Source organism: Budorcas taxicolor, chromosome 11, assembly GCF_023091745.1.
Source record: "Budorcas taxicolor isolate Tak-1 chromosome 11, Takin1.1, whole genome shotgun sequence".
NCBI lineage: Eukaryota > Metazoa > Chordata > Mammalia > Artiodactyla > Bovidae > Budorcas > Budorcas taxicolor.
In genome coordinates, this window is record NC_068920.1 from 29,740,205 (window position 1) to 29,765,446 (window position 25,242).

Genomic DNA, 25,242 nt, shown 5'->3' on the forward strand with positions numbered 1-25,242 from the left:
CATATAAGTTAAATAAGTAGGGTGACAATATACAGCATTGACATACTCCTTTCCCTATTTGGAACCAGTCTGTTGTTCCATGTCTGGTTCTAACTCTTGCTTCTTGACCTGCATACAGATTTCTCAGGAGGCAGGTCAGGTGGTCTGGTATTCACACCTCTTGAAGAATTTTCCACAGTTTGTTGTGATCCACACAGTCAAAGGCTTTGGCATAGTCAATGAAGCAGAAGTAGATGTTTTTCTGGAATTCTCTAGCTTTTTCAATGATCCATCGGATGTTGGCAATTTGATCTCTGGTTCCTCTGCCTTTTCTAAATCCAGCTTGAATATCAGGAAGTTCAGGATTCATGTACTGTTGAAGCCTGGCTTGGAGAATTTTGAGCATTACTTTGCTAGCATGTGAGGTGAGTGCAATTGTGCAACAGTTTGAACATTCTTTGGTATTGCCTTTCTTTGGGATTGGAATGAAAACTGACTTTTCCAGTCCTGTGGCCACTGCTGCGTTTTCCAAATTTGCTGGCATATTGAGTGGAGCACTTTCACAGCATCATCTTTTAGGATTTGAAACAACTCAACTGGAATTCCATCACGTCCATTAGCTTTGTTCATAGTGATGCTTGTTAAGGCCCATTTGACCTTGCATTCCAGGATGTCTGGCTCTAGGTGAGTGATCACATCATCAAGGTCATCTGGGTCTTGAAGATATTTTTTGTATAGTTATTCTGTGTATTCTTGCCACCTCTTCTTAATATCCTCAGCTTCTGTTAGGTCCATACAATTTCTGTCCTTTATTGTGCTCATCTTTGCATGAAATGTTCCCTTAGTATCTCTAATTTTCTTGAAAAGATCTCTAGTCTTTCCCATTCTATTGTTTTCCTTTATTTCTTTGCATTGATAACCAAGGAAGGCTTTCTTATCTCTCCTTGCTATTTTTTGGAACTCTGCATTGCCTTTAGCTTCTCTTCTGTTCTCAGCTATTTGTAAGACCTCCTCAGACAACCATTTTGCCTTTTTGCATTTCTTTTTCTTGGGGATGGTCTTGATCACTGCCTCCTATCCAATGTTGTAAACCTCCATAGTTCTTCAGGCACTCTATCAGATCTAATCTCTTGAATCTATTTGTCACTTTCACTGTATAATCGTAAGGGATTTGATTTAGGTCATACCTGAATGGTCTGGTGGTGTTCCCTACTTTCTTCAGTTTAAATCTGAATTTTGCAATAAGGAGTTCATGATCTGAGCCACAGTCAGCTGCCGGTCTTGTTTTAGCTGCCTGTATAGAGAGTCTCCCGGAGAAGGCAATGGGAACCCACTCCAGTGTTGTTGCCTGGAGAATTCCAGGGACGGGGTAGCCTGGTGGGCTGCCGTCTATGGGGTCGCACAGAGTCGGACACGACTGAAGCGACTTAGCAGCAGCATAGAGCGTCTGCATCTTCAGCTGCAAAGAATATAATCAATCTGATTTCAGTCCACTGGAGAAGGAAATGGCAAACCACTTCAGTATTCTTGCCTTGAGAACCCCATGAACACAGGTCAGTTAACTTCTAAAAACATTACTATCCCCAACTTAACAGGAACAGTCGTGTTGGAAAGGAGGGAAGAAGTAGAATCCAGAAAAGAGCAGAGGGCGAATAGGGAATTAGCTCCTCTGCCGGCCCTTCTCTGGGTTGACCTCTGCCGGCAGGATTCACCTCGCAGTTAAGCCTCTCGAATGGGGTTTCCTGCCTCTTTTCACAGTTGCCCAGCCCCGGCCTCCGCCCCTCCCATCCCCAAGGTTCTTTCGCTCCCGCTGCCGCAGCCTGTCCATCGGGCGCCACCACGTGTTTGAGGACCAACACTGCAACACCAAGACTCATTCCCGCGCTCGGAGCCGGATACCTGGGGCTCACAGCTGCGGATTTCGGGTGGCGGGGCCGGCAAAACCACCCAGAGGCCAGGCGGCGACAGGGTTCAGGTTCATGGGATTCGAGGCTTCCGAGGGAAGCTTAAGGATCTCCAAGAGTAGAGAGGAATCTGGATCTTGCGCGCCTGAGTCTAGTCCTTCGAGGCCTCTGGAGGCTTCGTGGTCGTTTCCGTGATGCACCTGTCGCGGTCTCAGGAAGCCCTGCCTAAGGACGAAGGCCTGAATCTTCTCGGGTCAGAATCCGAAGTTTGAGATAGCTTTAAGTTTTTCCGGAAGAAGGACACTTTCTTGAGGCAGAATGAGAAGCTTTTTCATCCATTTTCTCGGCCAATGAGGAAAGACGAGAAAAAGAATGGAAGCAACTCACTCTTCCCACCGTAAACTGCAAAACAATGCTGTTTAAGTGTCGTTTGTAATTTGAAGGGCGATCGCGTTATCCTGGCCGGTTAGCTCAGTTGGTTAGAGCGTGGTGCTAATAACGCCAAGGTCGCGGGTTCGATCCCCGTACGGGCCAAGGTTGTCTTTGATTTTTGTCCTTAAAGATGGCATTGGAACCTCTTTGCAGAGAAGAAGGGTCTGCAAACTTCCTTGCTAGTGGGTTCTAGAACCTGCTTAGGCGGAGTGAACAGATCCCACTCCAAATAACAAAGCAGAAGGATAGCAGAGACCTGGCAGCTAAAAGGTACAACAGAGGGCCTTTCCTTCTTTATTTCATTTTGTTTTGTTTTCCGAAACTGTTTCTTGGAGAGAAAAAAAAAATCAGAGGAAAAAGAGAGAGGAAAAAAAAAATCAATGTCTCTAGGGTGTTTGCTCTCAATATATCTCCTTTCCTTATTGGGGAACCAAGAAAAGGAAGTGAATCACTAAATAATACAGTAAAATTGCTAGAAAGAATTGCCCTGCAATAATAATATAGTGCACATGGCTGATGCTCAGAGTTTTCCTTACCTAGGATAGGAGTTTTCAGATCCATGTCACATATTCACTATTAGTGGTGAGATTAATATTAATTGAAATTGAAGCAATTAATATCCTGGGGTATAAATCAAGATGCTACAAAGTTGGCTTTTAGAATAGGAGGGTCCTCAGACTATGGCCATCCACTAAGAAAATGATAAACACCGATTTTAAGGAGCAGTTTAGTGACAATGAAAAGGAAGTTCTGTAAGGTTAAATCATCAGAATGCTGACTCTAAACTCTGTCCTCGGTTATTTGTAAAACGAGAATGATTGTAGTATTCACCTCATAAATTAGTTATGTTTAAATATGTTAATTCATTTAAAACACATAAGTAGTCTTTGGTCCACAATAATGGCTAAATAAGATTTTATTTACACCTGTGATATCTAAATAGAAAGTTCTGAAAAACTAGAACTGAAGTATTGCATAGCAACCTTAAAAAGCAGGTCCATTTTATTCTCACACCACATTCATTCCCAAATTCAATGTATATTTTTTTCTACTTGTCCTAAGCATCAGCTCATTTTTTTCCACCTCAGACCTAGTTTCTCATTTGTTCGTGGAAAGCTTTATTCATTACTATTCCCTGGGTTCATGTAGAGCTTTTTCACATTGAGTTTTTTTCTAGCTCATTATTAAGGTCATATGCCTTTCATTTATCACTAGCATTACATTTCCATTATTTGCTCTCGGAAGGAAGCTTTTAATTTTTTTTCAGGGATGGATGTTTGGATGGATGGATTATTTTAATTAAATTGTTCTTTAAAAATACTGCTGGTATTTATTCTTATTCATTCTTATTCTTCAAGCACTTATTCTCTTCATTCCCAAAGAGTCTGCAGGTAGAAAAACTCTTTTCCCTTCTCTCACCATCTATTACTGCGGTCTCCAATATGCAAATACATCAAAGTCCTTACTATCAAATGTTCCAACTTGCCATTTTCATTAAAAATGTTTTTTGTACTTGTTAGAAAAGAGTTTGCATTACAAAATGCATTTGCATTGGTTCCAAGAAGGCATGTTCTGAAAGGCAAGGTTCATACTTGACCCTGATAGACTTTTTTCTTTTGTTTCCCTTTAACAGAAGTGGACCAGTATGTATAGGACTGATATTCCCATTTATGATAAAGAAATTCTAGAAGGTCAATACAATCAAAACATTAAGGAAGAGTAGTAATTCATATGAGGGCCGGTTAGCTCAGTTGGTTAGAGCGTGGTGCTAATAACGCCAAGGTCGCGGGTTCGATCCCCGTACGGGCCACTTTTTAAGTCTAACTGGGATGACCAACAATGTGAAAGAATAGAACCAGTTTAACCAGTTTGTCAGCATTACGCTTAGGCTGCCTTATCTTACAGCTGTCTTTAATATCGCAGCCTGAAGCACTTCGGGCAAAATGTTCTTTGCTCTTAACACAAAGGAAAAGCATAACCTCTCCTCTCAATCATTAAAGTGTGATTATGACAATTTAGATCTGCCTACCTCTGAACCTATAACAGCTAGCAGGGGAATGCTTTTGCTTATCGATTTAAACCTAAATTTGTAAATCAATCATCTATAAAGGCATACATGCATGCATGCAAAGTCTCTTCAGTAGTGTCCGACTCTGTGTGACCCCATAGACGGAAGCCCACCGTCTAGGCTCCCCCGTCCCTGGGATTCTCCAGGCAAGAACACTGGAGTGGGTTGCCATTTCCTTCTCCATTGCATGAAAATGAAAAGTGAAAGTGAAGTCGCTCAGTCGTGTCTGACTCTTAGCGACCCCATAGACTGCAGCCTACCAAGATCCTCCATCCATGGGATTTTCCAGGCAAGAGTACTGCAGTGGGGTGCCATTGCCTTCTCCCTGTAAAGGCATAGGATTTACATATTCATCTTAGACTACTCATAAATTGCCCTGGAACTTAAAATGGGGGTAGAGTCTCCTGAGTTCTTCAATTTATGCGTATGAATGATGGATATTGGAACAAAATCAGTTTCTTAAGAAGGAAAAAGGGTGAAATGGATACCAGGTAGCAACCATGACCAGTGGTAAAGATTTCTCACTCTACACCTCTGCAACCCTGTTGCAATGTGCCTCCTGAACACTAAACCTGCAGCAGTAAAATCTCCAGTTCTCAGATCTCCTTGTCACTAGGACTTCCTGTGTCACATAGCTTTTGCTGAGCAGATGTGCTTGTGTAAGACTCAGTTCAGTTCAGTCGTGTCCCGACTCTTTGCAACCCCATGGACTGCAGCATGCCAGGCTTCCCTGTCCATCACCAGCTCCTGGAGTTTACTCAAACTCATGTCCATCGAGTCGGTGATGCCATCCAGCCATCTCATCCTTGGTCGTCCCCTTCTCTTCCTGCCTTCAATCTTTCCCAGCATCAGGGTCTTTTCCAAGAAGTCAGTTCTTCACATCAGGTGACCAAAGTATTGGAGTTTCAGCTTCAGCATCAGTCCTTCCAATGAATATTCGAGACTGATTTCCTTTAGGATGGACTGGTTGGATCTCCCTGCTGTCCAAGGGACTCTCAAGAGTCTTCTCCAACACCACACTTCAAAAGCATCAATTCTTTGGCGCTCAGCTTTCTTTATACTCCAACTCTCACATCCATACATGACTACTGGAAAAACCAAAGCTTTGACTAGACAGACCTTTGTCGACAAAGTAATGTCTCTGCTTTTTAATATGCTGTCTCGGTTGGTCATAGCTTTTCTTCTTAATTTCTTCTTAATTTCATGGCTGTAGTCACCATCTGCAGTGATTTTGGATCCCCCCAAAATAAAGTCGCTCACTGTTTCCATTGTTTTTCCATTTATTTGCCATGAAGTGACAGGACCAGATGCCATGATCTTAGTTTTCTGAATGTTGAGTTTTAAGTTAACTTTTTCTCTAGCCTCTTTCACTTTCCTCAAGAGACTCTTTCATTTTCTGCCAGAAGGGTGATGTCATCTGCATATCTAAGGTTATTGATAATTCTTCTGGCAATCTTGATTCCAGCTTGTGCTTCATCCAGTCCAGCATTTCACACGATGTACTCTGCATAGGCTTTAAATAAGCAGGGTGGGTGACAATATTGTATGTTGACGTATTCCTTTCCTGATTTAGAACCAGTCTGTTGTTCCACGTACAGTTCTGTTGCTTCTTGACCTGCATATAGATTTCTCAGGAGGCAGGTAAGGTGGTCTGGTATTCCTACCTCTTGAAGAATTTCCCACAGTTTGCTGTGATGCACACAGCCAAAGGCTTTGGCATAGTCAATGAAGCTGAAGTAGATGTTGTTCTGGAATTCTCTTGCTTTTTTGATGACCCAACGGATGTTGGCAATTTGATCTCTGGTTCCTCTGCTTCTTCTAAATCCAACTCGAACATCTGGAAGTTCATGGTTCACATACTGTTGAAGCCTGGCTTGGAGAATTTTGAGCATTACTTTGCTAGCATGTGAAATGAGTGCAATTGTGAGGCAGTTTGCATATTCTTTAGCATTGCCTTTCTTCGGGATTGGAATGAAAACTGGCCTTTTCCAGTCCTGTAGCCACTGCTGAGTTTTCCAAATTTGCTGGCATATTGAGTGCAGCACTTTCACAGCATCATCTTTCAGGATTTGAAATAGCTCAACTGAAATTCCATAACCTCTATTAGCTTTATTCATAATGATGCTACCTAAGGCCCACTTGACTTTGCAGTGTAAGACTGGGAGAAATGAATGTTGTGAGATAAAGGCTGAATAGCTCTTCTGACATATGTCAACATAAATAAAGAGGTAAACTGAGACAAGTTCAAATTACCAAAAATAGAGTTTATTCAAGAATAGCAAAGGAATTACAATTCAGGAAACTCATGATATATAGCAAGATAGGTCTATTGAGGTTTTTAAGGTGGTTGTATTTATGATCAAGAATGCAAAGAGGGGCAAGTCCAGTCAGATTAGAGGCTACTCATTGATTAGGAGATAAGTCTCTGTCTTCTGTAAATTAGGCATTTTAGGGGAAATAAGTCTCTTAGCTCTTACCTCCCAATCTTCAGAGGGTGAATATGTGACATTTCATTTCATATCCTCTGGTTTGATTTTAGCTTGAAATCCTTTCACACATGCAAGGTTGTTGCAGGTATTTTGGTTTATGTGCAGCTACTGTCTAGGATTTTGTGGAACCAGAAGTGGCAGCTGTAAGATTTCTACGGAAGCATTTTCATGGCTGAGTGCTTCTGGCAGTGTCGAGTAATCTGTACTTGATTCTGGTCTCCAAGAAACTCTGTGAATGCATAAGAAATCCCTTTTAATTTTACCTTATTTGTGTGGATTCTATCTTCTGCATCTAAGATCCCTGATTAGTTAACAACATTGTCTGGTGCAGTTATGGTAAATCTATACAGCGGGAAATAAAGGCCAAAGTAATGCAGTTACTCCTTCATGGACTGTGATTGTTTTACTCATCTTTCTGATTGATAAATATCGTATTTCTCTTTTTTTCTTTCCTGTGCTATTTCAGAGCCATAATAATCTTTCCTCTTTACCCATTCCACTGATTATGATCCTTGTTTCTCCTTGTATATTTCTATTCCTGTCTACATTCCTTGATTTTCTTTCTTCTTCAGTACTCCATTCCAGTACCCTTACCTACCATTACCACTATCTGAGAGACCTTCTCATTCCTACCCCTTTCCTACTGTTCTACTCTTTCATTCACATGAACTTCATACCCAGATATCAGATTTCCCAAGACAACTTTTCTGGACCAGGCCTGTTAGAAGTTTGTTGCCAAATCTTTGATGATGACATAATGCTTCAAGTGATCTATGTCCAAGGTTTTGATAACTTATGCACCTTAGATAAAAGATGCCTGAGAATTCTCACTCCAGCCCTCCTTACTCACATATGATTTTATAATATATGTTATATAATATATTTATAAAATATACAAAACTGGTAAAGTTTGAACAATGGTTGGATACTTGATGATCTTATTTTTGGTATTATTTTTAGATGTGATAATGATATTGTGATTATGTTTTTCAAAAGCAACCTCATTCTCAGAGATACTTAAGTTTCAGCCTTTTGTCAGTCATGTAGGAGCTGGGAAAAAGGAAAGAATCAGTAATACTGATTCTCTATTTAAAATATTGATATTGTATTCATTATAGTTTTTTGCTTTAATTTTTACTTTAAAAATACTTTAAAATGTTATTGTCTCTATTGCAAAGCTTTTTGGAAGTCTAAATTTTGTGCCCGAGGCAAGCGTCTAACTCAACTTAGTCTGGGCTGTGTTAAATTTATCAGTGACACGGGTCTGAGATTCATGCAATGTGTCTGAAGGAATGAGGGCTGGGTTATAGGTTAATAACATTGCCATGAGTTGATAGAAGGTGTGAGACAGGTACATCGAATTAATGGTACTATTCTTTTTTGGCATATATACTTGTGAAGTTTTCCCAAACGATTTCTCTGTCAAACCTTCCCAACCCGTTTAGAAGGCAGGGCCTAGAACAGAGTAAAGGCACAGGAAGCTGTAGAAATAACCACAGAGATGCAGAAACCTCCCAGGTTCCTAGAGGGGACCTGGAAATAAGGCCAGTGAAAGTAAACCATCCAGTCTCTCTATTCTACCCCAGAGGCGTAAGCGTTCGCGTTCTTGTTTTCCTGGCAGCAGGCTTCCGCGATCTCCGGAACAAACGCCCTGAATCTCGTGCCCAAGCAAGACTGCCTGGACCTTCCAGGCAGATAGAGAAGGACCAGGCTACGCAGCCTCTGATCTGACAAAGGCAGGACTTTGGTAAATGTCCAGACACCGAAGTCTGGACTAGAGTTGTTCCCCGTGGCGCATATTCTTGCCCAGAAGCAGCAGTTTGCAAAAAATCAGGAGGTGTCAGCGGGCAAGGATGAAGGTAAGTAAGTTTCGGCGCTTTATCCCCGGACCCCAACACAACCCCCGCGGGTTTAGGAGCTGAACCTAATCGAAGATTAAGCAGAGACGTATCTGGCGCGAGAGCAGATGGCATAGGCCTGGACGCTCCCCATCAGCAAAGTCCATCCGGAAGCGGCCTGCCTTGTGGACGGTAGTAGGTAGCGAGTCATGGTTTGTGGGTGTGGTTGTGAGGAGCGGACACATGCAGGGAGAGATTCAGGCGCTTGAGCTACTGGTGCTGGAGAGATCACGTGCTCTAGATAATGATACGTAGTGGAGAACCGTTACCCGGAAGACAGAAATGTTGCGAGTGTGTTAGGCGCACTGTTTGATAATTCTGGACATTAAATAAATATGAGATGTGTAGTGGTTAGGGGGTAGGGGAGGGGTTAGTGATCAGAAAATAGCAGTACATCTACACAGCCAGCCTGCTCTCACCTTAGAACCGCTTGGCTTTTAAATTTCCCAGGTAATGCCAGTGTGCAGCGGGTGGAAATAACCACTGGGCTACTGTCCGATCCAAGAAGTGTATCTGACTCTTTGTTCTTCTGGGCAGAAACCATTCTTCTAACACTGTCTAGTCGAAGCCGTGAGGCCTAACTGGCACTTAATTTGTGTACAGAGGTTCTCAGAAGGAAATTTATCAGAAGGGTACTGAGTCCAACACTTGGATAATACAAGGAATGAGTAGAGCGAGTTCTCATTTTATCCTACTTAATCTGAGGCACTCAGCAGTATTTTTTTTTTCTATGTTTAAGCATATTTTTCTTCAATTAAAAAAAAAAACCCAAGATCATTTTGTAGTTTAAAAATCAGAGATGGTTGAAGATATGGTTGAAGATATATTAGCCCTCAAGTTTCAGCCAGGTTGTGGCATGTGTCAGAATTTGTTTTCAAGGCTGAATATGCTTCCATTGCATGCCTATGCCATGTTTTGTATATCCATTTATTCACTGATGGGCACTTGGATTGCATTCACCTTTTGGCAGTTGTGAATAATGCTGGTATTGCATATGAGTGGATAAATATTTCCGCAACACCCTGCTTTAAGTTCTTTGTGAGTGTATACCCAGAAGTGGAATGGCTGGATCACGTAATTGTACTTTTAATTTTTTGAGAAACTTCCATACTGTTTTCCATAGCAATTGCCCCATTTTACAGTTCCACCAACAATATGCAAGAATTCCAACTTCTCCTTTTTCTTGCCAACACTTGATATTTTCTGAGTTTTTTGATAGTAGCCAATATAGATGTGAGGTGGTACCGCTGTGGGTTTGATTTGCATATGCCTAATGATTAGTGTCATCACGCATCTTTTCCTGTGCTTATTGCCATTAGTATATCTTTTTTTGGAAAAATGTTTGTTCAAGTTCCTTTCCCATTTTTCAATCAAGTTTTTCGTGTGTGATTTTTTAAAAGATTGAATAATCTCTTGGATCTGCTATTTTTTGTAGTAGTGATAGATAAAAGAGAAGGTATGCTCAGAAATACATCTTCCATCATGTTCAGTTCTTCTGGCTTTTTGAATATGTGTGTATAAAGAAGGATTCTTGTTTTCTAGATGGACGAGGTGGAGAGAGAGTACAATCCCAGGCAGCAGAATTGTAAACAAATGCAGGTCTGAGAAATAGCCTGCTGACCTTTGCTAAAGTGTATAGCAACAGGAGGTAAGTCTGGAGAGAAAGAGCTTCATAGATCTTGTAGGAGACTTAGAGGTGCATCTTGTAGTCTCATGTCATCCACTAGAACTTTGCATAATGGTGGAAATGTCCTACATCTGTGTTGTCCACCATGGTAGTCACTGGCTACCTGTGTCTGTTGAATACTTGAAGTGTGGCTAGTACTGTTGAGTCTGTTTTACTGAATGTTGATTAATTTTATTAGCTCCATTCACATGTGGAGAACTTCTGGAAACATTTTTTAAAAGCAAGTGACTTCTCTAAAAAATAAATTATGAAAGGGAGGGTCTGTGACTTGGCTGGCATGCTCCATCAACTCTACCCTCTGCTCCTTTTCTCTTCTCTCTTCCTATCTGGAATTCAGACAAGACTCCTGGAGGAACAGCAGCTATTCTCAGTCTATGGTAATGAAAGCCACTGAGCAAAGACAATTGAGCAAAGAAGACAGAAGGAGCCTGGGAACTTCATGGCACTCTTGACCAGTGGTGCCAGCCCTGGATGGTTGACCTCAGGACCTCTTGTTAAATGACATGTGCTAACTCTTTTCTGTTTAACCCACTGCAGTAAAATTTTCTTTTGCAGTGAATCAAATTCTAACTGATGATATGGCTAATGTGTGTTAGTACCTGCTTTGGGCCAGTGGACTTCTAAGAATTTTTATGTACTAACTTTTTTTTAAAGGACATATGTATTTTTAAAATTGATTTATTTTTTAATTGAAGGATAATTGCTTTATGTACTAACATTTTTAATCCACACAGTAAATGACTTTATGAGATAGATGAAAGGAGCAAGCAGCATTAGTGTCACCTGGAAATTTGTTAGAAATGCAGGTTTGGGGGGCCTGACCCCAGACCTCCTCAGGCAGAATCTCTGGGAACAGGGCCCACAGTCTGTGTTTTAACAAACCCTCCAGGTGATTCTAGTGTCTACTGAAGTTTGACAACTTTATAGATAGGGTATTTTTACTGTCCCCATTTTACAGGTAAGTAGACTGAGCTGAATTTAAGTCACTTGCCCAATGTCACACAACTAGTAAGACTAACTCCTGAGTCTTTGTTTATAGCCACTGTGTGACATCACATGTTAAGAATTCCTGCTCTAGAGTAGTAGCCTTCAAAATTTGAAAGCATACCCCTTTGAAAAATTATGTACCCCTTGTACATTTTTAGATTAGCATCTAAAAATTTCAAATCATAAGTTCAAACAGTTGTAAAGAATGTGATTTCCAATACATTGTAATTTGTGGCATTTTAAAAATATCACTCTTCTAAATGAATCTAAATACCATAGTGAATATTTGGTTAATGGATTTGGTTTGGTTAATCTATTTTAAAAAAAAATAAATTTTCTTTAACATTTGACATTTTATATCCTCTCTATTGTATTTGGACTTATATTTTCATTCCCCCACTCCACAAAAATACATTGTATTGTAACATGGTTGTTTTTTAATCTATTCTGTTGTACTTCTTCTCTGTATGACTATATAGCTTTGAGTTAACAATTTGTTTCCTGCATTGTTATTGCAGTTTTTGTTACAGCAAATCACTGTGAGTGTATTAATATATTGATAAGTTATAAACATAAAATAAAATTGAATTGCAAACTCATCTCTTAATGACATGGATGGGACTAATATTTTCTAATTAATTTGTGTATCCATGGATGAGTAGTCCTGTTGCAAGACTGATGTTGCAAGGTTCAACATCAGTTTTATGTCTATTTAATTATTAGAGATATGAGCTAATTAAGTAGTTAGGAATTAAAGGAGTTTTGAAATATGAATGCAATTCTAATTTTTCTAACCCCTATATCACATGCTAAAACCACATTATCATTAAAGTTTTCTGTTAGTCTATTGTTGACAACTGGGTTGGACCTTCTTTCATGTTTGAAGGCACAGTTCAGTTCAGTTCAGTCTCTCAGTCATGACTCTTTGCAACCCCATGGACTGGAGCAGGCCAGGCTTTCCTGTCCGTCACCAACTCCCAGAGCTTGCTCAAACTCATGTCCATCGAGTTGGTGATGCCATCCAACCATCTCATCCTCTATTGTCCCCTTCTCCTCCTGCCTTCAATCTTTCCTAACATCAGGGTCTTTTCCAATGAGTCAGTTCTTAGCATCAGGTGGCCAAAGTGTTGGAGTTTCAGCTTCAGCATCAGTCTTTCCAATGAATATTAAGGGCTGATTTCCTTTAGGATTGACTGGTTGGATCTCTTTGCAGTCCAAGGGACTCTCAAGAGTCTTCTGCAACACCACAGTTCAGAAGCATCAATTCTTCTGTGCTCAGCTTTCTTTATAGTCCAACTCTCACATCCATACATGAATATTGGGAAAACCATTGCTTTGACTCGATGGACCTTTGTTGGCAAAGTAATGTCTCTGCTTGCTGTCTAGCTTGGTCATAGCTTTTCTTCCAAGGAGCAAGTGTCTTTTAATTTCATGGCTGCAGCCACCATCTGCAGTGATTTTGGAGCCCAAGAAAAGAAAGTCTCACTGTTTCCATTGTCTCCCCATCTATTTGCATTGAAGTGGTGGGACCGGATGCCATGATGTTTGTTTTTTGAATGTTGAGTTTTAAGCCAACCTTTTCACTCTTCTCTTTCACTTTCAAGAGGCTCTTTAATTCCTCTTCATTTTCTGCTGTAAGGGTGGTGTCATCTGCATGTCTGAGGTTATTGATATTTCTCCCGGCAATCTTGATTCCAGCTTGTGCTTTATCCAGCTCAGCATTTCACATGATGTATGTACTTTCTACATGTAAGTTAAATAAGCAGGGTGATAGTATACAGCCTTGACGTACTCCTTTCCCAATTTGGAACCAGTCTGTTGTTACATGTCCGGTTCTAAGTGTTGCTTCTTGACCTGCATACAGATTTCTCAGGAGGCAGGTCAGGTGGTCTGGCACTCCCATCTCTTTAAGAATTTTCCACAGTTTGTTGTGATCCACACAGCCAAGGACTTTGGTGTGATCAATGAAGCAGAAGTTGATGTTTTTCTGGAATCCTCTTACTTTTTCTATGATCCAGTGGATGTTGGCTATTTTATCTCTAATTCCTCTGCGTTTTCTAAATCCAGCTTGAACATCTGAAAGTTCTCAATTCAGGTACTATTAATGCCTGGCTTGGAGAATTTTGAACATTACTTTGCTAGCATGTGAGATGAGTGCAATTGTGTGGTAGTTCGAACATTCTTTGGCATTGCCTTTCTTTGGGACTGGAGTGAAAACTGACCTTTTCCAGTCCTGTGGCCATTGTTGAGTTTTCCACATTTGCTGGCATATTGAGTGGAGCACTTTCCCAGCATCCTCTTTTAGGATTTGAAATAGCTCAGCTTGAATTCCTTCACCTCAAGAAACTATCTGAGTCTGCAAAAGAATTTTGTTAGTCAGTCTTTAAAGACATTCCCTTTCTTACTGGTAGCATTACTTAGAGTCATTTTGTCAGATGCTTTGAGTAGGCTTTGTGTCTTGGGGAAATAAGACGAGTATGCTATCGGATGGTTGAAAGTTATCTCCTTTTTCTTAGTGGGAGAAGAGTTGTGACAAAAGAAGGTGGGAAAACAGAGTTTTCAGGCAGGTCAGTCCTAAATGAATCCACATACATGTCCAAGGTCAGGAAAATGATTCCTTATGTCCATTTATTCCCAGGGATATACATACTCTAGTTTTAAAACTAAAGGATACTAACTGATACTTCTTAAAATTACTATTGGCAGGTCTGTTCCTCTATCCAGAAGCCTGGGAGGGTGGGAACTTAGCCCCCCTCCACCACCAGTGCTGCATACTTCATGTCAAAATGCATGCTACAAGTAGTTTAAGGAATCAGTTGGTAGCTATTTTTACTTTATGTGTTAGATGTGAAATTAATACCTATAATACATAACATATATAACAGGGAACATATGCTTATATTAATCTAAAATACCAATATCAGTTTCCAGGTATCCATAGAGATGAAACGTGAGGGTCACTCAAAGAGTCAGTAGCAGGACCCCAAGAAAGGGACAGAAAGAACAGGTGGAGAGTGGCCCCCAGAGGCACCTGACACAATTCAATTTTCTGTTATAACATTTCCAGCTTCACATTTTACATTATGTACTTTAAAAGAATAAACAAATAAAAATATATTAGTTTTCTGTTGCCGCATAACAAGTTATCATAGTTTAGCAGATTATAACAATGCCCAAGTATCTACTCAGATTTCTGTAAGTAAGAAGTGTGAGCACTAGGTAGCTGAGTTCTCTGCTACCTAGGATTTAACGAGGCTGAAATCATACATGGGGCTGCATTCTAAGCTCTCACGGTGATGGTAGCATCCCTGCATTCTTGCTGTTGGCTGGGGGTTCTCAGCTCCCGCTGGCTACCTTCATTCTGTTGGCCCCCTCCATCTTCAAAGCCAGCAACAGAAACTCTCACTTCGAATCCCTCAATTCCTCTCACACTTACAATCTCTGACTTCAGAAAGAGTCCAGTCCCTTTTGAGGGCTCACCTAAGTAGGTCAGGCTCACTCCTGATTATCTTCCTTTTTTAAAGTCAATGGTGCTATGTAGCATACCCTAATCATATTCACAGTATGAGGGGTTGTGCAGGACTTGTACATCAGAGGGAGGGCATCTGTGTTACCACTGAATTCTGCCTACCTCAAGAAACAACAACAGAGGTTGGATTTGAGTAGAAATTGCCAGCAGCCCCCACTGACTGGAGGAATTTAATCAACTCAGATACAACAGGTTCAGACCTTCTCTGTGGCAGAGATGGGAATGGCATGGTGATTTCAGATCTCATTTGAGTCTCTCGTGAAGGAAAGTATATAATTTAACTTCTGTAGGGATGGAACTTGGACATTGGTGTCATCAGCATTATAACCTAAACTACTTTGCAAACCAACCACTAGGAGATTGCTGTGTTTTCTTTTCAGAAAGTTTCAATATAAGTAAAATCTTTGTTCCCTGGAATCTCATTTCAGAAAAAACAAACATTTCACTCACTCTGTCTCTACCCCATCCGAGGGAAAGAAACAAGAATATCCACTTTCATTAAGGACGAGTCTTGCCTCTCCATGGAAACTTGGTGTTTCTCAAACCAGCTTATTCAGATGAGTTCTCGGGAGAAGCTTCCTTCCTTTTCCCAGGACGACCAGGAGCAAACACAATGCTAATGACTCTAACTTGAAACCGGAGGAAGCTCATGAAAATGACCCGCTGAGCTGTCTAACTCCATTGGGGTTAGAAAACTATGAAATGCAGAATCTAAGTGTTTGATCTCAAAACATAAGCAATTTAACTATCAGGACAATTTTTATCTGATTTATGGTTTTCTTTTAAAGACGGCTATAAAGGAAGAGTGTGAGTTTCTTTAAAGGAGGAAGGAAACTAACCTGCAGAGTGGCAAAGATAATATGGGTATTTAGAGTGGCAAAGAGCCCTTCTGAATTTGCCAGCCCTTAATATATTATCTTTTCATTCTTCAACTGTCTTCCATGAAGTAGGGATTATTATCCCCATTTAACACATGAAGAACTTGAGGCTCAGAGAGTTGGTGGGAAAGCCAGAATTAGAGTATATGATTGTTGAGTTTTAAAGTCCATGCTCTTTCAAATCATCTTGAAGATGCCAGACTTCTGGTCCTCTGGATTTTAAAGAGAAGAGAATTTAATATGCTGGAATTTCAATCATTGGAGATAATATGGGTATTCAATAATGGTACTGGGGTCACTGGTAATCCTCTGGAAATGAAATAGAGTTGGACTGATACCTCACATATTAAGACCGAAAAAAATAAAATATATCGGAGATCGAAGTTTAAAAAGAAGTAAGGGACATTGTAGAAAAAATGAGTTATTTTGTTACTCTTGTTGAGCTTGCATAGGGGAAAGGCATATCCAAATTAGACATAAAACCAAAAGAAAAGACTGATAACCTCACCCTCATAGTCCAAAGTCTGCAATGTCCAAAATTGCCACAAAGTGCAAATGAACTGCTTGTTACATATCAAAACATGACTTAATCGACTCATTTAAAGAACTTTCTACAAATCAAAAGAGAAAGACCCAGCAATCATGAAGAAAAATGAGTACAGGATATTAAAAAACAGTTCACAGAAAAGGAAGTACACATGGCTCTTAAACATAGAAGATGTTTAATAACACCACCACAGGAGAAATGTAAATAAAAACTACACTAGGAGACCATATTTTACATTTCAAACTGGAAAAACAAAATAGAACAAAACACTTGTATTCTGCTTGTGAGGAATCAACTACGCTTTCCAGAGTGAGTTGGGAGGGACAGCCGAGGCAGAGTCGAGCTTTCTGAGTAGGACGCTTTGGAAATAGTGAGAATCCCTCCCCTCACTTCCCCGGAGGCTACAGAGAACTTTTTTTTTTTTTTTTTTTTTTTTACTATTGCCTGAAGAGCAAAGGGGGGGGGGGGGGGGGAGGGGGTGGTGCAAGTTTCCATTTCTCTTGGAACTCAGAGCTCAAGTATTTAAATCTCTTTAGGCAGATTGTTGATTTGGTCGGTTTTCCTAAATTGGCAATCTAATAGAACTGTGCAGGGAAATAATTCACATACTTAATACTACCTACTGAAGCAATTTCTTTCGGTTTGAAGACAAGTAGTATTTTCACAAAAGGACAGAAAAACAGATGTGTAATCTATCAAGTTTGTTTCTAAAGGCCAGTCCAAGAAAGATTTAGGAAAACAAAATTTCACCTACCGAGAGTGGGGTTCGAACCCACGCGGGCACTAGCCCATTGGATCTTAAGTCCAACGCCTTAACCACTCGGCCATCCCGGTTGTTGAATACTAAACTTCTGCAATTATTTTTTAAAATTAGAACCAATGTATTGTCCTGTGCATTTAAGAAAACACTGAATTATTTCTGGCTTTGTGGAATTGCATCAAAATATGAGGAAGATTATGACTGAGAAAACACAGCAAGCTCTCTGTGCTTTCTGAAACTGCTATTTCCTGTCCGCTCTCACTAGATCACCTCAAATCCAGAGAAATTCTTGTCTTTCCTCAAGGTTGTTGTTGTTGTTGTTAGTTGCTAGGTCGTGTCCACTCTTTTACGACCCCATGTACTGTATCCCTCCAGGCTTTCCTGTCCATGGGATTTCCAGGCAAGAATACAGGAATACAGGGTTGCTATTTCCTTCGCCAGGGAATCTTTCCGTCCCAGGGATCGAAGCGGGGTCTCCTGAATTGGAGAATTCGTATTCATTACACCTGACCCACCAGGGAAGCCCAGGTAAAAGAAAAAAGGACTACGAGACAATTACAACACTCGTAAGCTCGCTAACGGTCTACTACTCATTAGTAGCCATTGTAGGTTCTCGGGGTGGAGATCGAAAATTCCCAAGTGGAGGTGCCGGGGATTGAACCCGGGGCCTCGTGCATGCTAAGCACGCGCTCTACCACTGAGCTACACCCCCGTTAATGACTCTAGCCCGAAAAGGAATAAACAAGTGGGAGGAGGAGGCCCTAGAGTAGCAGAAATTACCGCACTAACGCCAAATACGAAGCTTCTCAGGTACCTCTACAGAAGGCACTGTCCCAATGTTTCCTTAAGAGATTAATAGCGGTTTGCCTGCTGAATTCAACCCCCCACCGTACGACAAAAGACTGGGGCCCAAAAGACACTATATTGAAACGAGCTCACTTTGGGATTACATTTGGAAATCACTAGTGGACCCAGAGGCAGTTCAATTTCGTGACTTTGATTTTAATGGCAAAATGCTTTCACTGACAGCCCAATATGTCCATAAAAGAAACACACTGGGCTAGGTATAGGCTGTGGTTGTTGCTCAGTCCCTAAGCCGTGTCCGACTCTTTGCCACTCCCGCCATGCTTCCTTGTCCTTCTCTATCTTCCGGAGTCTGCTCAAATTCTTGTCCACTAATGCTACATAACCAACTCATCTTCTGCTGCCCCCTTACTCTTCTGCCCTTAATCTTTCGCAGCATCAGGGTTTTTTCCAACGAGTCAGCTTTTCGCATCAGGAGGCCAAGGTATTAGAGCTTCAGCTTCAGCATTAGTCCTTCCAATGAATATTCAGGCTTGATTTCCTTTAGGATTGACTGGTTTGATCTTCTTGCTGTCCGAGGGGCTCTCAAGGGTCTTCTCCAGCACCGCAGTTTGAAAACATTAATTCTTTGGCTCTCAGTTTTCTTTATTGTATAATTCTCACATCCATACACGACTACTGGAGAAACCAAAGCTTTGACTGTACGGACCTTTGTCGGCAAAGTAGTGTCTCTGCTCTTTAATACGCTATATTTGTCATAACTTTCCTTCTGAGGAGCAAGCATCCTTTAATTTCGTGGCTGCAGTCACCGTCCACAGTGATTTTACAGCCCAAGAAAATAAAATCTGTCACTGCTTCCACTATTTCCCTTATATTTATCCTGAAGTGATGGGACCAGATGCCATGATCATAGTTTTCTTAATGTTGAGTTTCAAGCCAGTTTTTGTACTTTTCTCTCCAGGTGGTCTGGTACTCCCATCTCTTTAAGAATTTTCCTCGGTTATTTGTGATCCACACAGTCAAAGGCGTTTGCATAGTCAATGAAGCAGAAGTAGATATTTTTGGGGGGAATGCTATGATCCAATAAATGTTGGCAATTTGATCTCTGGTTCCTCTGCCTGTTTGAAACCCAGCTTGTACATCTGGAAGTTCTCAGTTCAGGTACTGCTGACTACAGACCGGAAGACTAGAACTTCAAGTGCTTCCAGAAAAGACAGCACTTCTGGCAATGGGGACTCCAATCTTTGCACTCAAAAGTATCCCCCGGAAGACTTATTACAAATGCAGATTCCAGAACCCCTCTTGCAATGATCCTTTAATAAACAGGGTAGATTCCAATAATCTTAATTTTACCAAGGACTCCCAGGTAATCCTAACATCAACTGTCTTAAATGGCAACAGTCATGTAGGAGTGCTGAAAATTGTCATGGGGGAATTTAAGAATCCATGAAAGAAGCTCCCAAATAGGAAATTTGTTTATCTGGAGGAGACAGAGCTGAAATGAAATCCCGAAGCACAAGTTGGAATAGAATGAATTAATATCGAACACCTAATGTGTGAATGTCTCTCACGTAACCAAGAGAAACCCCACAATGAAAGGGTCGCGTCAGTTGTACCAGATAAGCAAAGGGGGTCCAAGGACAACTGTTCAAGTTTCTGGGGCAGTCCAATGTTTACTTGTGGCTCAGCTGGTAAAGAATCCGTCTGTAATGTGGGAGACATTGGTTCGATATCTGGGTTGGAAAGATCCCCTGGAGAGAAGGAACGGCTATCCACTCCAGGATTTTGGCCTGGAGAATTCCAGTCCGTGAGGTCGCAAAGGCTGAGAGACTTAAACTTTCTTTTCAATCTTTACTTGGACTGTTCGAATTGCCTCGGTCCACAACCAGATCTTTCTTTTTGATAAATTCATGGAAAAGAAATGGCCCCCTCAAGTCCTTTGGCTGTTCAATTCTGATTTTGAATCTCTGGTCAGATCAAGTTTCCATTCCTAGAAGAGATTCCTGTCCAAATGTACTTCGTAGTTAAATCTCGACCAAACCGCTGAAATGAAAAACAACACGTTGTGACACTTTGCAGCACCGGGGCTTCGTGGCTTAGTTGGTTAAAGCGCCTGTCTAGTAAACAGGAGATCCTGGGTTCGAATCCCAGCGAGGCCTTTCTCTTTCTTCTTGGCTTCATAAGGTAAAACCCTTAAAAGCCAATTCCATGGCCTCAGACCTTCAGCCTTCAAAGGCTGCTGGTGACGATATTTTAAAGACAAGCAAAGAAACAGGAGTTAGAAAATTAATGGGTTGTTTTCTGGTTGAGTATTAAGGTAACATTTCGAGTAACAGTCGTTTTCCAAATGTGTCATTTGCAAATCTTTTTCTTTGTCTTGTCTTCATTTTTGTTAAAATGTCTTTCACAGAGCAAGTTTTAAAATTTTAATGAAATTCACCTTTAATTCTTTCAGTAGATAAACAGTTTTCCTAGCACCATTAGTTGAAAAGACTGTAATTTCTCCATTGAATGGTCTTGCACTCTTGTCAAAAGCCAACTGATCATATATGCAAGAATTTACTTGTGGGGTCTCTATTCTATTTCATTGGTCTATATTTCTGGGTATATGTCAGGACCACATGGATTTGGTTACTGTAGCTTTAAAGCAAGCTGTGAGATTAAGAAGTGAGAGGGCTCCAAATTTATTCTCCTTTTTCAAGATCTTTTTGGCTATTTGGGGGTTGCACAAGAGTCAATGTTAATTTTAGGATGGATTTTTTTTTTTAATCTCAAAAAAATTGGGATTTTGATAGGGATTGTATTGAAACTGCAGATCACTTTGGGCTTTATTGACATTATAACCATATTAGTCTTACAGTTCATGAAGACAGATATCTTTTCATTCACTGATACCTTCTTTTATACCTTTTTTTCCCCTCTTTCTAAAGTTTTCTGGTTTTCAGTGTAAACTGCTTCCTCCACCTTAAGTTCATTCCTAAACGTTTCATTCTTGTTCATGTAATTGTAAAAGGAACTGTTTCGTAATTTGTTTTGGATTGTTCATTGTAAGTGAATAAACATGCAACTGATTTTTGTATGTTGAATTTTGTATCTTTCAGTTTTGCTGAATTCTTTTATTAGCTCTAATGTGTGTGTGTGTGTGTGTGTGTGTGTGTTTGTGTAATCCTCAGCACTTTCTATGTATGACATTATATCTTTCTCTTGACTACTTATCCTGGCTAGAACTGATATTACTATGCTGAGTAGATGTAGTAAAAGTGAACATCTATGTCTTGTTCCAGGTATTAGAGAAAAAGCTTACACTTTTTCACCATTGAAGATGCTGTGACTTTTTGACAAATGACTTTTATCATGAAGATAAAATAGTTTCCTGCTATTCCTAGTTTATTGATTTTTTTTTTATCATGAAAGAATATTGTCAAATGCTTTTTCTGCATCTATTGAGATGATCCTGTTCTTTTTTTCTTCATTCTGTTAATATGTTAAACCTCACTTACATTTCAGGAATGTATCTTATTTGGTTGTGGTGTATAATATGTTGTTGTATTCAGTTTGCTAACATTTTGTTGAGGATTTTTGCATCTATGTTCATCAGGGATATTAATCTGCAGTTTTCTTTTCTTCTAATGGCTTTGATATTAAGGGAATGCAGTCTTCATAGAATGAGTTATGTTCCCTTTTTTCAATTTTTTGGAAGAGTTTGAGAGGAATTGTGTTAATTCTTCTTTAAATGTTTGGTAGAATCCACCAGAGAAAATGTCTAGGTTGGACTTTTCTTTGTTGTAATTGTTTTTGATTACTGCTTCAATATACTTAACAATCATAGGTCTGTCAAAATATCTGTTTCTTCATGTTTCAGTTTTGGTAAATTGTGTGTTTCTGGGAATTTGTCCATTTCATTCAGGTTATCCAATATGCACTCATACAATTTTTCATAGTGTTGGCTTGTAATATTTTTATTTGTGCAAAATCTGTAGTAATATCCCCACTTACATTTCTAATTTCAGTAATTTAAATATCTTCTTTATGTTTTTCTTTGTAAATCTAGCTAAACATTTGTCAATTTTATTGAACTTTTCAAAGAGCCAAATTTTGGTTTCATTGATAATTTTTCTATTGTTTCTTGCCTGCCCTTTCTGATTGCCAGTCTTACCTGAGTGCCTGCCCTATGGATTTACAACTTGCTTAGCCAGTCCCCACAACTGGCACTCCCCAGTTTCTTCAATAAATAACCCCACTTCCCAACATGAAAATGTTTTCTTGATGATTCTACACAAATTGACCACCTCTGGGTAACCAGCGGGCGTATCAACAATATTCCCAGAACTTTCTAGTAACTACCCACTCTGCCTACTCCCAGGGAACCACTATTCTGACTCCTAGCAAAGCAAAAGCGTCTTGCCTACAATGTAATGTAAACAACTGGCGTCATAGAATACATTCTCTTTTGCGCCTTTCCTTTGGTCAGTAGGTCTGTGAAGTTCATTCTTATAGGTTATGGACTATTTTTTCTTGTTGCGTTATAGTTTTTCACGCTAACAGACCTAGGCAATTGCAGATGAGCACTTGGAAAGTTTCTATTCTCTCGACTAAAGATCGCTGTATATTTTGGTAAATAGGGGACGGGGGAGCCTGGTGGGCTGCCGTCTATGGGGTCGCACAGAGTCGGGCACTTCTGAAGCGATTTAGCAGCAGCAGCCCAGATTATAGACATGCTTTCATCTATCCTGATCAAAAAAAACCCCAACACTCTGAAGTCTTGTTTCCGTAGTGTAGTGGTTATCACGTTCGCCTAACACGCGAAAGGTCCCCGGTTCGAAACCGGGCGGAAACATTATCTTTTACTTGAGGTTTCCAATTGACCACATGGTATCTTTGTTTATCTATAAACACAGGACCCTTCTTCCGTAGCACGAACAAGAGCAAAGTACCAAGCCACAAATTCGCACCGACAACTGAGAACCGCCAGGGGAGTGTTTTCATTCAGATTCTCTCTTGAGGTTTACAGAGAAGTTGTTCCTTAACCAATACCCTACCTGTTCTGGGACCGGGAAAACAAGTATTTAATGAAGATACAGAAACTCCTGAAGGGACAGAAGGAAGATGGTGAAAAGAGCAAGAGGAAACTTGCGGAAGTTATTTGGCAGACAGAGCACAGGATGAAAGGCGTCAGAGGTTTCTATCCAGGCCTTTGGTCTGGGAGACCCAGCGCTGAGGACGAGAGAAAACTGTCTGTAGACATGGCCTCAAAGGGATCCGAAGCCCCTTTTCATGAAGCCAAGGGCAGAGGCCTGAGAGGGTAAACCAGATGCCCCGGAAGCTGAAAATGGCACTTAGTTAGTCAATATATGGAAATGCTGCTTCTAGTTTCCTCAGGGAACTTTCTTGAGGACAGGAAACAGAGCGAGCTAGTTAATATCCTTTCTCCTCAAGTCTGAATTCATGCCTTCCTCGGTTATCCGTAAGGAAGGATTTGGGGGCTTTGCTCGTCTTGTTTCGAAGTTCCTCCACTGAGCTCAGAGCAGCTCCTGAAGGAAAGATGTCGGATTTTTGGCAGATTGGGAAAGCGCAACATGGAGGGGAGTACTGAGGTCATTTAATTCTTGGGGAAATTGATCTCAGGCTAAAGAAAGGGAGAGAAAATATGTATTCTGTCAAAGTGGCTGATCTTTAATATGGTAGGGAAGAGGAGAAGCAGGAGCTAACCCGAAGCAGAGTGGCGCAGCGGAAGCGTGCTGGGCCCATAACCCAGAGGTCGATGGATCGAAACCATCCTCTGCTACATGTTTTTGTGACATCTCCAATACATGGACTCAGAGAGTGTATTTGATTTCCTGAAGCTCATTTAGGGTTTAGCGTTTTCCTTTTTTCTCCACAAATGACTGCACAATTTCTTTCTCGTTCGAAAGATAAGAGACAAGTCTTATCTTTAGGGTAGAGGAAGAATTGACAAATTTCATGTTTATTTCCAACAAATTAACCTTTTGTGTTCCAGAGACTATACACTGAGGTAGGATATAATTTTTTATTTTCTTGCACATTTCCTTACATTCAAAGAAAAAACATTGTTATTTTGCCTGAGATACTGGTTGCTAGAAACCTATATTGCCTTTTTACTTGAGTTGCGGGGTTCAGGATCCTTTCACTCTTGTTCATTCTTAGGCATGATTTATAACGTTCAAGTTAATAGAAACATACTGTGAACTCTTCTCTGAAGCAATTTATGTTACAATAATTGAGAAGACACCTTTCATACACTATCCCTGTTCATACTTACATAAAATGGTTTCATGCTAATGTTACGAGAAAAAGAAGCAAAAACCTTGCATGTGAAATGATAGAAAACAGTAGACTACATTTAAAATTTTTTTGTGCATCAGAATTCCATGGAGAAACTAGAAGAAAAATAGTTTTACTGATATATTTGCAAAAGAAATTGAGAGAAAATGTCTAATTTAAATAATTTAAAATGAGTGACTATATATGACAAGAAAATATAAATTCTTCTAAGCAGTGAGAATTCACAGAGAAAAATATCAAACGAAAAATGTGTTGGATCTGTTTCATTCCTTTACTTCTCTGATGAATATGTTCTTATTTGGCAAAACCAACCATTTTCAATTTATTTTGCTTGCATATTCCCCTAAAAGCATTTTTAACTGAAAATGTCCAGGCACAGGAGATTTGTTGAATAAACTGAGACATATAGACTCAGAGGAGAAGTACATGCAACTGGAAAAAAGATATAGAGTGATTTACAGGAGATATTGATACTTATGTGAGGGGATGTACAGACAAAGATTATAATATGCTATCTTTTTTCAAGAAGGAAAGGGAGTCAGGAAAACATGCATTTTCCCTTTTGAACAGAAAACAGCAAAGACAGACTAGTGAAACTGGCAATCTAAAAGTGTAGTAATAGTGCTGGGGTACATGAAGTATTGGGTTGTCAAAAAACTTCATTAAGACGTGATGGAAAAACCAGAACGAAAATTTTGGCCAACCCAAAACAGGGCTCGTGGGAGAAATAGGGAAGGAACAGGAAATAGTGGAAGAGAAAAAAAATAGGAGAGTCACAGACTGTCCCTGAAGTGTGGATCATAGAAATCAAAAGATGTTCCTCAGAGATTGAACCCTTGGCTTTATTTGTGTAAACTATGCTTTCAGTTCAGTCACTCAGTCGTGCCCAACTATTTGCAACCCCATGAACTGCAGCACTCCAGGCCTCCCTGTCCATTACCAGCTCCTGGAGTTCACTCAAACTCATGTCCATTGAG

At 40.2% G+C, this 25,242-nt stretch overlaps 1 long non-coding RNA gene and 7 other non-coding genes across 8 annotated transcripts; 6 read left to right on the forward strand and 2 right to left on the reverse strand.

Annotated features, from left to right (window-relative positions):
- The first annotated feature begins 2,343 nt into the window (after window positions 1-2,343).
- On the forward strand, window positions 2,344-2,417 carry TRNAI-AAU (transfer RNA isoleucine (anticodon AAU)). Its single transcript has one exon. It is a non-coding gene; the product is annotated as a tRNA-Ile (tRNA).
- Window positions 2,418-4,051: 1,634 nt separating this feature from the next.
- Window positions 4,052-4,125, forward strand: TRNAI-AAU (transfer RNA isoleucine (anticodon AAU)). Its single transcript has one exon. It is a non-coding gene; the product is annotated as a tRNA-Ile (tRNA).
- Window positions 4,126-8,535: 4,410 nt separating this feature from the next.
- LOC128055219 (uncharacterized) lies at window positions 8,536-11,667 on the forward strand. Its single transcript, XR_008200099.1, has 3 exons — window positions 8,536-8,731; window positions 10,313-10,418; window positions 10,795-11,667. It is a non-coding gene; the product is annotated as an uncharacterized LOC128055219 (long non-coding RNA).
- Window positions 11,668-17,149: 5,482 nt separating this feature from the next.
- On the reverse strand, window positions 17,150-17,232 carry TRNAL-UAA (transfer RNA leucine (anticodon UAA)). The gene has a single exon. It is a non-coding gene; the product is annotated as a tRNA-Leu (tRNA).
- A 566-nt stretch (window positions 17,233-17,798) lies between these two features.
- Window positions 17,799-17,870, reverse strand: TRNAA-AGC (transfer RNA alanine (anticodon AGC)). Its single transcript has one exon. It is a non-coding gene; the product is annotated as a tRNA-Ala (tRNA).
- Window positions 17,871-20,047: 2,177 nt separating this feature from the next.
- On the forward strand, window positions 20,048-20,121 carry TRNAT-AGU (transfer RNA threonine (anticodon AGU)). The gene has a single exon. It is a non-coding gene; the product is annotated as a tRNA-Thr (tRNA).
- Window positions 20,122-22,726: 2,605 nt separating this feature from the next.
- On the forward strand, window positions 22,727-22,799 carry TRNAV-AAC (transfer RNA valine (anticodon AAC)). Its single transcript has one exon. It is a non-coding gene; the product is annotated as a tRNA-Val (tRNA).
- Window positions 22,800-23,675: 876 nt separating this feature from the next.
- On the forward strand, window positions 23,676-23,747 carry TRNAM-CAU (transfer RNA methionine (anticodon CAU)). Its single transcript has one exon. It is a non-coding gene; the product is annotated as a tRNA-Met (tRNA).
- The last annotated feature ends 1,495 nt before the right edge of the window (window positions 23,748-25,242 follow it).